Genomic DNA, 14,118 nt, shown 5'->3' on the forward strand with positions numbered 1-14,118 from the left:
TGTGCGACAATGAAGTAAGAGCTTGTGTGTGAAACTTTTGGTGCAGGACAGAGTAAGCGCTCCATAAATGCCAACTTTTATTAACGCTGCTAACATCCAGGGAAAAGTGTTGACTCTTACTTTTCCTTTGGCCCATGAAATCTCACAGGTGTGCGATGTGTGAGAAGCGGGGCAGGACAGACAGGGCATATCGGAAAAATTAACTCTACACATAAATACAGACAGACGTGCCTGCACACATACATACTCGTGCGTGAGGGCGTGTCTGTTTAAAATGAAAATAAATGGGTCACAAGAGGCTTGGGAAATCAAATTTAGCCACTTGTTTGCAAGAATATTGCATGACCGATGTCAGACCTCTTCTAGCCCAGGCCAGTGACAGGTTGCAAAATTGCAATCCATTCCCTCTGTACGTGAATTCCCTTTGGATTTCCAGCTATACGAAGTGATCTTCGTTCCCAACCCCCAGACTGTATCCTGATACTGCTACACAGCTATGTACGTGTATATCAGGTCTGGTCACATTGTGAGGTACACGGCGCCATTGGTCCCAGTGACCATGAGAGTGGAGGCTGGTCCATAAATGGGTCTTCTCTAGTGATGCCAGTCAAGGCCAGAGGAATGTCGGGGAGGTTTCCTCAAGCTCTACATAGAAAGACAGAGAAGGGGAGAGTGCATTCATCTGCCTGTTGACGTGTCACATATAAAGGCTCCTATGGTGAAAATAAGACAGCAAATCCAGATCCTTAACAGAATCCCCAGAATAGATTACATGCATTTCAGAGATAAGAGCCCATACGGCTTCTACTCAGTAGACCCAGGGAGGGTCCCTTCTGTTTCTGTCTGCATTAGAAAGGGTAGCTTTTGGTTTTCCAAACCCAACATGCTAGCTCATGTTCCCAGCAACTTAAATACTGCCTCTAAGGAGGGAAATACGTGGCTGGCTTCTTCCATGTTGCCAAGATCCTCTTACCAACCATACTTCCCAGTTGTCATGGGCTGCCCGTGTTCCAGCAAATCTCCGTGCAGCCAACCCCCACCCCCATGGAAGATAAGACCTAATGTATACTTTGGAAAGAAACAGTCTGACCAAAGTCAATAAGCCAAGTGAATAAAAATATCCTTCCAACACTCTGATTTCCTGGGATGGTAAATTTTATGTCCACTTGGCCAGGCCACAATGCCAAGATTTTGGGGAAAACATCATTTTTTTGGTATGAAACTTATTGTCAAATTGGTTTCCATACAACACCCAGTGCTCATCCCAACAGGTACCCTCCTCAATGCCCATCCCCCCCCCCCCACCACCCCCCATCAACCCTCAGCTTATTCTCCATTTTTAAGAGTCTCTTATGGTTCGGCTCTCTCCCTCTCTAACTGTTTTTTTCCTTCCCCTCCACCATGGTCTTAAGTTTCTCAGGATCCACATAAGAGTGAAACCATATGGTATCTGTCTTTCTCTGTATGACTTATTTCACTTAACATAACACTCTCCAGTTCCATCCACGTTGCTACAAAAGGCCAGATTTCATTCTTTCTCATTGCCACGTAGTACTCCATTGTGTATATAAACCACAACTTCTAAGACTTTGCCCAAGGGATACAGGAGTGCTGATGCACAGGGGCACTTGTACCCTGTTTATAGTAGCACTTTCGACAATAGCCAAATTACGGAAAGAGCCTAAATGTCCATCGACTGATGAATGGATCAAGAAAACATCACTTTGAATGCCTTTATGAGTGTGTTTTTGGGTGAGATTTACATTAACACTGGTGGGCTCTCAGTAGAGCAGATTGCCTTTCCTGATGTGGGTGGGCCTCGTCTGATCAGTTGAAGGCCCAAGTAGAACAAAGACTGACCTTCCCTGAGCAAGAAGGAAGTCTCCAGCTCAAGGTCTTTGGACTTTATCTGCAGCAACAGCTCTTCCTGGAGCTGAAGAATATATATCAGGACTAATGCATTAATTAATTATATGAAAAATAGACAAATATTTTCAATTTAACAATGATTCCATTTTTTTCCCCTCCTAATGGTGCTGCTTACATAAAGTTCAAGGTCTACTCTCTGACCCTCTGTGATGTTGTAGAAAGCTAGTTTCAAGTTTACTGGACCAAGTACTTGGAAGCCTCCCCCGCTTTTTTTTTTTTTTTTTTTTAATGGCTTGAGGCTTTTTTTTCTAGTTTTATTGAAGAATAACTGAAAAGAAAATTGTAAGAGGTAAGTGTGCAACATGACAGTTTGCTACGTATACATGGTCAAAGGACTCCCCCCGACCCCCCTACCCCCCACCCCCGGCCCCTTGGGTTAATTAACAGGCTTATCACCTCACATCCCGCCCTCCCTTTTATTTCTGGTGAAAACATTTAAGTTCTACTCTCTCAGCAAATTTCAGTTATACACCACAGTGCTATCAACTATGCAAGACTGTTTTAAACGTTAGGGGATTGAAGTATTCAAATAATTGTTTTCAGGAAATCGTTAGGATGACAGGTTAACTTCCACGTTGGCCTGGGGTGAGGGAAGCTTGGGCTTTGCCACCCCCGGGACCGAGGCTGGAGTCGACCCCCAGTAGGAACTGACACATTTTCCCTTCCCTTACTCAGAAAGGTTATTGGTCTCAGCCTCGGAAGGGACGGTTCTGTGTTCGTCGGGCCTGAGTGTTACCCCGGGAACTTTTCAGGCACAGATGCTCAGTCCCTTCCCAGTCCTACGCAACCAGATCCACGGGCCAGGGGGTGCCCAGGCCGTGCCTTTGCTGGGAGGTGGGCTGGTAGCTGGGGGGGTTTGGCCTCCTCCCCCACCCTTATACCTTCTCCTATGTCTCCTTCTCCTCCTACACCCTCCTATTCCCTTGTGTTCTCAGGGTTTCCTCTGCTCCAGGGCTGCGAGTTAATTGTATGCATCTCAACTTGACCCATTCGAGGGGATGCCCATAGGGCTGGTAAAGCATTATTTCTGGGTGTGGCTTCCAGAAGACAATATCCTTCGAATCTGTAATCTGAATAAAGATCGCGCTCCCCAGTGTGGGTGGGCCCCACCTAATCCGTTGAGAGCCTGAATAGGACAAAAAAATGGAGGGAGGGCGATTTGTCCCCTCTGCTGGAGCCTGAGCAGCCACCTGCTGGCCCCGGACATCACTGCCCCTGGTTCTCGAGCCTTGGGACTTGGACCGAGTGACAGCTTTCCCGGGTCCCCAGCTTGCAGACGGCAGAGTGCCGTGTGGCTGCTTCTAAGATCCTAACGCAGCAAGAGGAAGGAGACGGGTTCTGCCCACAGGCTAACTCCCGCCCCTCGTATTTCCCTCTGTGTCTGGCCCTTTGCGTCTGCGCCGTAAGCCCACCTCAGAGAGCAAATGCAAAGTCAGCAAATACTCACCCAAATCCCCTTTTCTTTCTAACCCTCAGGCCAGCTTCTTCCAATCCAGTGGGTTTTTTTTTTTTTTTTTTTTTCTACCTTTTCTCTCTCTTCCACTGTCAAAACCTGTGCTGGGCAAAGAAGGAGAGCTCAGTGCTTGCCATAGCTTGATGGGAACTAACTCATCCAAATAGTAACAGAGAGACTCCATCCATCCTTGCTCTTCGGGAGGGATTCTGGATGTATTTTGTAGCCAGCTGTCATAATGAAGTTGTGGGCACAGAAAGGCCCAAATGAGGCCAGGTTCCAGAGAAGTTAGATAACGAACATGAAGAAATATCCCATCTCAAGCTTTCACACATCAGCGAAGGCTCTGATTCCCCTGGAATTTCCCATTACAAAGTAAACAGCATTTTTACCGTAAAGACGGATGTCCAGGTGAAGGCTGTATTTATACAGAATGATACTCATTCAAGAGGCTTCCCATCCCTGTGTTTGCTAATTCCCACGGTGCTGTGACATTTAAGTGTGTGGATACATTACCCTTCCTTCCTTTTCATCAGCGAGGTAATAGCATCAGGCAGGGTGGAGGAAACGCCGCACTAGAGATTTTCCAGCCTCCATACGGGAAGCTGAAAACGGTCTTGTCACAATTCATCAAGACCCTAAGGAATATCCAGGGGACGTCCAGCTGCAGGTGGGTCCTAGGAAAATTCTAGTCGGCACTCGCGGTCCAAAAAAGTGTGAGATGCTCTGGAAAAGGAGGTCCCTCTTTTTTTTGCTTCACAAGTCATTGCCCTTCACTCTGTGGGTATGGAGATTAAATGCAAGGAAGTTGTCCAGTTTTCAGAGGCTTCTGGCCTGACTTCATCACCCACTTCTCAAAAGGACACAGAAACGGAACCGGGTCTTGGATACATTTCTCAGGGCGTCAGGAGATTCCACTTAAAGAAGGTTCATCTGGATGCACTTGAAAAAATGGGGAAATAAGGAGAAACATCGTGTGTTGCTTCCAATGTCTTGTCTTTATTTCTCGGTTTCTCCCCGCTCTCTGAGTTCTTTGACCAGGTTGTTTGTGTTTCACGGAGTTTACCTAAAGCCAGCCCTCCTGGGATTGCTGGTCCCTGCACTCCAGGGGGCAGGCCACTTACGGGCTGTTCTGACTTTGAACTTGAGGAATGAGTCTTGGGCAATCTCTCCAATGAGTGCTGCTTTCCACTGCCACAGAGTGCCTCTGAAGGCCACCGTGGGGTCGCGGGATGCTGAGCAGTGGGGAAGCTCGGCCACCTTCTCTTCCCACCAAGGCCACGCCGAGCTTCATGCAGAAGCGTGAAACGGTCACACATATTGGGGTTTCTGGTACCTTTTCCTTTGAGTCTAAACGACTTCGAGTCTAAACCCTGAGTCCAAGCAAAGTTTGAACACCACTAGACTACCATCCCTCATCACTGTTCCTCTTGCCACGAGTACGCATTCATATACCGTTATATTCCGCTTCCGGCTTGTTCCGATGCCATTATCTGGGGTGAATTGGAGGAGAGACTCAAAGGCAGAACTGGCCGATGCTGGGGTTGAATTGCGTCCCCTAAAAAAGAGATGTCGGAGTCGAAGTGAATGAAACGTTGTTTGGAAATAGGGTCTTCACAGAGGTGACCGAGTTAAAATGAAGTCACCTGTTGGGCCCTAATGCAACGGGACCGGTGTCCTCAGGCAAAGGGGACACTTGGACGCAGAGCTGAACACCGGGAGAAATGCCCTGCAAGGTTGAAGGCGGAGGTGATGGATCTCCAAGCCCCAGGACGCCCAAGGTTACCAGCAAAGCACCAGAAGCAGGAGAGAGGCCTGGGGCCGCCCTGCCCGCACGTCTCCGACGTCCAACCTCCACAGCTATGAGGCGGCAGGTCTCTGCTGTTGAGGACGCCCACGGCGTGGGGTTTTGTGATCGCGGCCCTTAGAAAACAGGGCCAATGGTCTGAAATATAACGGCATCTACTTGTCACAGTGGCACCTCCTGAGCTGGGCTGTGAGGGAAGTAATGCCAACCAAAATGTTGAGTTTGAGTGTTTCTCTAAAAAAAAAAAAAAAATTCCTCAAGTGCGCTCGGTTTTGCGTCTCTATCGGGTACCGCCAGCATCGACGGCAGAACACAGCTCCAGATAGTGCGGCCAAGGCCCCAAGAGGCCGGACCGGTGCAGCTCACTTCCGGGCCCGTATCAGGAGACCACTGGGCGGTCACAGCACGTGACATCAGCTTCTTCTTCATCTTCAGACATCAGCTTCTTCTGTCCTAAAAGAGGAATCCAGTCTTCCCCACTCACGAACTTGAAAAGCTTTCCCTCTCCTTAGCCCGTGGCATTAAGGAAACTTTAGGTGGGGACACCGACCTCCTTCTCCCGCTCTTCTTCTCTTCTTTCCATCTGCACCCTACAGGCTTGGGTGCCATTTCCTGTCCGACTCCTTGGCCTTTATACAAGCTGTTCCTCTCTCTGCCGGAGCACCGTTTACACCCTCCCTGCCCCCATCTTGCTAAGCACCGCTTGCCATTCTCACCTCCAGTAGCCACCCTCTTCTCCAGGGAGCCCCCTCTGACCACCCAAGGCTCCGATCTCCCTCCCACCTCCATCCTGTGCGTGGTTCCAAAGAGCTTCTCAACTCAGGGTATTGAAGGCATCTCTCTCCGCCACTGGACTGTCAGCGCCTTTGTGTAGGACATGAGTGTTGCTCCCCACAGGTCCCCAGTGCTTGGCGCTCGCCCAGCACAGAGAAGCCTCCCTGCGCATTTTGTTGCGCAAGTAAAGAAACGTCATCTGTAGAGTAGGCTATTTCCGCTCTGGCTAGATGGTAATTAGGGTCTGAAATAAGACACTGGCAGAGATAATAGCCAGGGATCGATCTGAGGCATGTTTAGGATACAGAATTGTCAATATTGAGTGACAGGATATATGGAGGAATGGAGAACGGAGTTGGCTTTCTGGGTTTTCTGACTTGGGTTAACTTGTGGATAATAAAATACGAATGAATGAGTGAATGACTGACTGAATGAATGAGTTCTCCTAGTAAGGCAACGTGGTGGGGTAGAGATGTTGGGGGTGGTTAAGCAAGGCTTAGATGTTAGAACATCTACACTCTTAGACCTCTCTTTGACATATACAGGACTTCTAGCCATGGGCAATTCAAGCCTTGGCCCAGTGTCTTTATTTGGGAAACACAGAGGTTTTTGAGTTGATGATATTCCTTTGAGTTTCAGCGTCCTGCCTCTGTCTTCCTTGCAGAGGGATTTCGGGTCTCAGTGACCTTCAGTACAATGGAAGAAAAAGTTCTCCTCTAGGTACCTGGGAGTCTCTCAGGATACAGGCATTCTCAGACGTAGTTTGGGGGTCCCATAAATGCATAGGCTGACCTCCACTCTCACAACAAGATACTTTGAGAAACGTGCATCTAAAAGGCAAAGCTGCATTGAGACCCCTCGCCCAGCAACGCAAATCTCCACCTCGGCCTTCCAAAGGAAAAGAGTCAGCCACCACGAATGCTGACAACACAAACCCTGAGTAGTAATTTGTGCTCTCATCTGCTCATCCTGAAGGGACCTGAGATGTGGGCTCAGGAGATGACACCACACATAGCCAGCATGACCTTTTCTTAGGAGCTGCACAGCTGTAGCACGTTGGGGAAGAAAATTCTACACAGGGTTTGCTGTGAGGGTCTTTTTCAGAGCACGTTCCCACAGAAACCCCTCCTAATGGGCAAAACACAGAGACACGAGCAACAGGCAGGAGGCTCTAGTAGGTGTTAGTGGGCTGCAAGGCAAGGCAAGATGGTAGTTTCTAGAAGGAAAAAGATCTAATTTGCAGGGGACAAGAAAAGAGTCCCTTAAATTCGGGAATTGAAAATAAGAGATGTGAAGCCATCCTGGTTCTTGTAGAAATGCAGTTTGGTGAAGTGGATAAGATCAAGGGTTGAGATACTCAAAGCGAGGTTCAGCCACCATTTAGCTGGGTGACCTTGGACGAGGGACTTAACATCTCCCGACTGCATTTTCTCATCTGTAAAGCGGGGAAAATAACAATGCCAGTCTCACGGGGATGTCATAGGATCAAATGAGATAAAGATGGTCAAAGTGCTTAGTACAATTATCGACAGCCATAAATCCTCAATCAATGGAAAGGGATTATACTTTGTATAATCAGTCCAAGGGTATAAGCAGGTACAGCATCATCCTTAACCTGAATCCCTTTTTTAATGAAAAACTATATATACTTTTCTTGGCTTTTGACTGTTGCTCCTGGATCTGCAGAACCCAATATCACGAAGAATGCTTTCTGAACTTCAGAGCACTTTGGGGGACAATGGAGCAGAGCATTTTTAAAAATTCAGAACATATGGTGCCATAATGTTTATTCTTGTCGAACTGTCCCCGTAAAGAACATTGAGCACTAAGGATTGAAGAGTAAATGAATTATTCACAATCACATGAAAATCTATAGACCGAGAAACGGTCTTCCGTTGAACACCATCGATGCCTTAAATTTAACCAGCGGGGTCAACCGCTTCTGAACAGACACATTTGCATTTTACTTGTGTTGCCTGTTCGATGTGGGGCAAAGATCCCAGGTACGTAACGTGAGCCACGGATTTATTCTGAAGAAAACAATAACAAAATTACTCCAGAGAGCATGACCCACCATGAGGCAATTCCCCGAACTCAAGGCCACGGCTATCGTTTGGAGAAGAGGCAGACCCTGGCTGCACCCTGAAGACAGTAAATGCCCCCACCCCCCCGGCCTCTGAAGAGAGCCGGCTGTGATTCTCATTCAACAATTCGTCAAGGGAAAAAAGAAAAATCCATGCCGTACGAATTTATAGACAGGGTTTTCACTGAGGTCAATATTATTCTAAAACCATCTCAAGGTTTTGTTAAATGCGTGTTTGGGCAGAGTTCCTCTCACTGATGAGTGGGGAGGCTGAGCCCCATGGCCACGTCGGGGGGGAAGAGAGGGAAAAGGACACTTTGCGGATTTCTGAACACAATAGTACACTGTCAGGTTCTAAATAAATACGGAAAGCAATTTCCTGGTTACTTAAGCAAACCAGGATGGGGAAGGAGGTGAGAGGGCCCCATTTCCCAACTTGAGCACGACGCATACAAATCCTCGGGCTTGCCACGTGAATGCCCGTGTGGACTGTGTGGCTGGGTTGTTAGCGTAGAGAAGACACAACGAGCTATTTCCGAAGAACAGGTACAGCCCCTGTAGCCCAAATCAAGTGGGGAAAAAAACGGGATAGAAAGCATCCTTAGTCGATAATGAGGACCGGCCACTGAAGGCTTCCTCCAGGACAGCCACGTGGCACGCAGGAGGAAATCGGGAACATTTTTGGTCATACTTTATCCTGTAGATGGAGTTTCAGTCATCAGCTGTGGAATTCTATCGAAAACTAGAGCGGGTCATAGAATTGTTAGCGGAGCACAGGAGCCTCAGGGTTCTAGAACTCGGTGCTTTGGTCTCTTCCTTTGGAAAAGGACCATGCCTTCTTAGCCCCCACCTCGCAGGACTCTGTTGGGATTCGATGCGCTCACAACGGTGCCCGGCACGCAGCAGGGGCTCTCTGGTCTGCCAGCAGCTGTTCGGGTGATCGCGGCTCCCGACCCCATCCTGGGGTTGGGTCTCAGCCCCTCCAAAGAGCTCACCAGAGCCGCGGCCACGGGTCCCCAGACTTCACAATGTCATCAGAGTGTAGCAGTTTCCACGTGCAATACTGTCATAGGATTGCCTGCTTCCTATTTTGGTCAAGTGAAGAATTATAAACAAAACCCCATCATCTCATAGGAGCGAAGCACTTAACCAGGGAGTAAAGAGCAATTTCTTCAACTGAAGGAATCGAGCTTCTTGATAAACTCCTACTTCCCTTCCTTGTTTGGCTGCACACAGTGAAAATCTGGCGTGAGCCTCAAGAGACCCACAGCCCCACACTTCGGATTTATGGGACAGGATCCCACACAAACAGGCTCGGGGAAGACACAGGTCATGCGGGACATGCCCGGATTAAGCCTACTTTTGCCTATTTGTATTTCATCCTGAGACATGTTTTATATCACACAGGAATCTTATATTCTAGGTTCCCAAAGGGTCATTCACCTCAGAACCCAAGAAAACCAAGAAAGGATGCCCAAAGCAATTAGAAAGGGCAGCTATAAGCACCAAGAATTAACAAGCAGCACATCATCCAAACCTTCTCTGGGTTTGCATTTGTCTCTTACCTACTTACTTGGACTCTTTGGTTGTTCTTGTGCTGAAGTGAGCCCAGGGTTATAGGGCTTCCGGGGAACATCCTCGGGCCACATCACCCATGCACCTGCTAGGTCCTCTGCCCTATTCCAGGCATGCACAGCCATGAGGGTCCCGTGCCCGAAGCAAAGCCAACACAACTAACATGGAAGAAAATATGCAAGGGGCAAAAAACCCAAAAAGAACGGAAGGAAACAGACCAAGAGGTGGCTGATAGGCACCGGGATGGAGAGTGATTTTTCTTGTACTTTTTTTTAATTTCAAAATTGTTTTCAATGCACGAGGCAGTCTGTACACGTACATGGAAGGAAGCATGTGGGCTTTGTAGTAAGACAGACGGGGGTTGTCTCTTGGAGCTCTCCAACCTTGAAGAGATGATTCAGGCTTTTTGAGTCTCCTTTTCCTTATGCAGAAACTCGAGAACATTAATAATTCCTAGGCTGCCGAGTCTAGAAGGGATTTGGACCAGCATCTGGGCACCTGGCAGCTATCGAATAAATCACATGCCTCTCGTAGAAAACATAGTTTAATTCTGTAAAATGGCTACGTTTCTTTTCTTTCTTCAAGGCCAACTTGATGCTGACTCGACTAGCAAGTTTAAGGAAATTAAAAACCACACAGGAAAATTAAGGGTAGATACTTGGTCATAAATTACCAGGTGGTATGGGGGTGCCTTGTATGAGCTCCTGTCACCCACGGGATGTATCCACCATGCACAGGCTGGTAAGGAAAGCTAGCAGTTTTCAGGGGAGTCAGGCAGCTTTAGTTAGGCATCCACATTGGGTCAGATGGACACTGACCAGGGAGCCTCTCACAATGGCTGTTGCAACAGAGCAAGAACTTCCTGTGTCCGCCAACTTCCCACATGCAAATAGGGCCAATCGGATCTTGCCACGGAGACTTCAAGAAAATACAGCAGTGGTACCACTCGAAACCACTCTTCTGGAATCATCTGACATTGACTGTTTAACTGCCTGTCCTGAGAACACCACTGAGGCTGTGAACAAACAAACGAACAAACAAGAGGAATCCTTTTTTTTTTTTGGTGGGGGGGGGGGTCTCTGCAACTCCTGAGGTGCATGAACCCGATGTGGATCCACTCAGCTGAAAACACGTCACAATTTGTACAATTACAGTTTCCTCTTCTTGGGCTGTGAAGGTGTCCCCAGCTAAGCCACTTCCCCTGACGATAGTTGTAGAGATTCATAGAACCCTCCCCGGTCACAGAGGCGTTGATGGAAACTCAGTACGGGTCTTAGTGGAGGTGAGGCACAGAGAAAGAATGACCAATCTCCCTTTCTACTCCAGGCATCAGCACCTTGAGAAAAGAGCTCACTAGGAAGACGAGAGGAAAACCCAATTTCCAACTTTCGGTCTTTCAGCCACAAACGTGGACAGCGATGTCGGTCATTAGCTTCTTTCAGCAATGCTGGAACCATTACTGTAACAGAGTGGCCAAGGGGGCATCCCGATCTCCCCAGAAGGCGCTGCAGAAGTAGGGCTGCTTGCCTTTCAGAACGATTACGGGAGCAGCCGCGTTGGCCATGAGAGAAGATGCCGTCTACGAAACATGGTCTTCAACCTGTGCCGGGGAAGAGTCTGGTTCTAGTGTTACTTTTTTTTTTTCTGTTAGGATGAAAGAATATGGTTCTTCCTGGCTTCTGTAACATAAACTCCCCGCTCGATTGTAGGGGAATTATTTGCTCACAAAGAGCGAGAGCGGGATTGGAGCCAACGACGTTTTGTTTTCCATTTTTGGTTGGCAGTGTCTTCCAGCAGATTTTGCAAGCACCGGAGTGTGCCCGGGAGAGCTGGTACGATGCGGTGATTAAGATGGGGGTTTCGGAGCATCAGTCACCCCCAGGCGTGTGAGCCCAGGCCTCACCTTCTAGGAGGAGCTGCCTCTCCCTGGGCAAGTGCTTTAACTCCTCTCCACCTCCCTTCTAGCAGCTGTGCGATTAGTGCGGAAGATCCCCATCCCTGCCGCTGTCGGCAAGAGTCCATGAGTTATGCGGAGCCCCTGACACATGTCAAGCACTCAATGAAGAGCAGCTTTTATTACCATTATAGTTAGAATAGCTTGCGTGTGCATGGTGCAACAGCGGTCTCGTAGCATTCCAGCCCTTGGCAGCCTTCTGTGGTGGGTCTTCTCAGCCAACACCTCTAGAGGGCGGTGATGTGCAGTGCCCTGTGCAGAGGGAAACTGACCATCGAGGATGCTCTTCGAGGAAGCCCTTCCCTGGGAACGCTTCTGGGAGCTTCGATTTGTTCTGTCCGAGGGGTCTAGAGGAACACAGGTTTGCGACACGATTCCTGTCGAATCCTTGGGGAAACAGGTGGTGTTTCAACAAAAAAAATGTTCACATTAACAATAATCATAATTGGAGCTACTGTAACTGAAGGCCTTCTCTGCCACGGCGTCTTCCCTACAACAGGTACTGTACCTATGCTATCGCTAATCCCCACCATAATCTTGCGACATCGATAACGCTTGTCTTCATTTCACAAGTGTGGAAACAGATCTCTAGAGGTTAAGGAGTTCTCTTTTTTAAGGATGTTGTGGATGCAAATAAGGTTTGAATGCAAGTCTAAGTTTTTTTTTTAATGTTTTCGTTTTTATTTTTGAGAGAGCGTGGGCAGGGGAGCAGAAGGGGGCTGGGGAGGGAGGATCCAAAGCCGGCTCTGCGCCGACAGCAGGGAGCTCGACGTGGGGCTCGAACTCAGATCCGTGAGATCGTGACTCAAGGCAAAGTCGGACGCCCAAGTGGCGGAGTCCCCCGGGTGTCCCATGTCTGCCTAATTTTAAAGCCACGTTCTTTCTGTTCTAAGACATTGGTGGAGGGTGTGTTGGCATCTTCTGTAAATTACACTGCAGCAACAATACTCTGTCTCAACGGCTTGCAATCACAAAGGCTTACTCCTCACTCGTGTCATGGTTCTTACGATGGTTCTCAAAGCTTCTGCTCTCCTATGCTCACATGTCATTAGCCAAAGCAAGTCACGTGGCCAACCCTGATATCAACGGACGAGAGAAATGTGAAGGAAGGCCTCGTGGGGATGGGTCTGATGGAGAGAGCAGTAAGTACTTTAAACAAACAATACAGAGCTGACCCTCCAACAATGCAGGGCTGCAAACCTCTATTCCGTGGGAAATCTCCACGTAACTTTGGTTCCCCCAAACTTAATTACTAATAGCCTACTGTTGACCAGAAGCCTTGCCGGTAACATAAGCAGCTAATTAACACATATTTTAAAATATAATTTATTGTCAGATTGACTAACATACAGTGTGTGCAGTGTGCTCTTGGTTCTGGGGGTAGATTCCCATGATTCATCACTTACATATAACACCCAGTGCTTTTGTATGTTACATGTATTTATACGGTATTCTTATAAGAAAATAGGCTAGAGAAAAGAAAATGTTATTACGAAAATCATAAGGAAAAGAAAAGAAAATGTTATTACGAAAATCATAAGGAAAAGAAAATACGTTTCCACTACTGTACTATCTTTATAAATATCTGTAAATACATAGACCCACCCGTTCAAACCCGTGTTGCTCAAGGGGCAACCTTAGTCTACCACAAAGCATCTTCCAGAAGGAAAGATCTGTGTACTCGACTTAAGGGTGATGCAGTTTTTAGGAAGAGTGAGTTCAGTCCAATCTGTCAGGTTTCAAAGGTATATTCTGGAGCTAGAAAAAGTTTGAGAAGGTTTGCTAAACTTGTATTGTAACGAGCTCCAAATGCTTAGCCCAGGAGGGTGCACTTCACTCACCAGGCAACGAGGAATAGCCACGCAGGGGCTTAAAACACCGGGTGCCTCCCGCTTACGATGGCACAGCAAGGTCCCATTGGACACGGTTCCACTCTTCCAAGTGCTGACAAATAAAATAGAAACACTGCAAATTTAAAAAGGCATATATATTGGAGTCAGTTGAGCGTCCAACTTCAGCTCAGGTCATGATCTCATAGCTTGTGAGTTCGAGCCCCGTGTCAGGCTCTGTGCTGACCGCTCAGAGCCTGGAGCCTGCTTCGGATTCTGTGTTTCCCTCTCTCTCTCTCTCTCTCTGCCCCTCCCCTGCTCATGCCATCTGTGTCTCTCTCAAAAATAAATAAACATTAAAAAAATTGTTTTTAATTTAAAAAGGCATAAATAGGCTTAGAAAAACCTGAATTTCTCTGTGAATTAGAAAAGAAATGGAAACATTAAGCAGTGGGCAGGACATAAGCCGAGGGTTCTTATGGCCCAGGACCCAAGCGGGCACCTCTGCTCCATCAGAGGGAGGGGTGCCAAACGACACCCCACTTGACTTGGAGGGAAAACCACAGCCCGAAGAACCATCTGCAGCTCAAAGCTTAGGAGAAGCTGTCCTCATTTTACGAAAGGAGGAAACTCCCCACCTCAGGAGCTGACGAGCCAACTATTGTCCTGCTACCTTCGGCAATGGCTTGACCAGAATGGAGGGAACAGGAAGAT

This window comes from Lynx canadensis, chromosome B4 (assembly GCF_007474595.2).
Source record: "Lynx canadensis isolate LIC74 chromosome B4, mLynCan4.pri.v2, whole genome shotgun sequence".
In the NCBI taxonomy this organism is placed as follows: Eukaryota; Metazoa; Chordata; class Mammalia; order Carnivora; family Felidae; genus Lynx; species Lynx canadensis.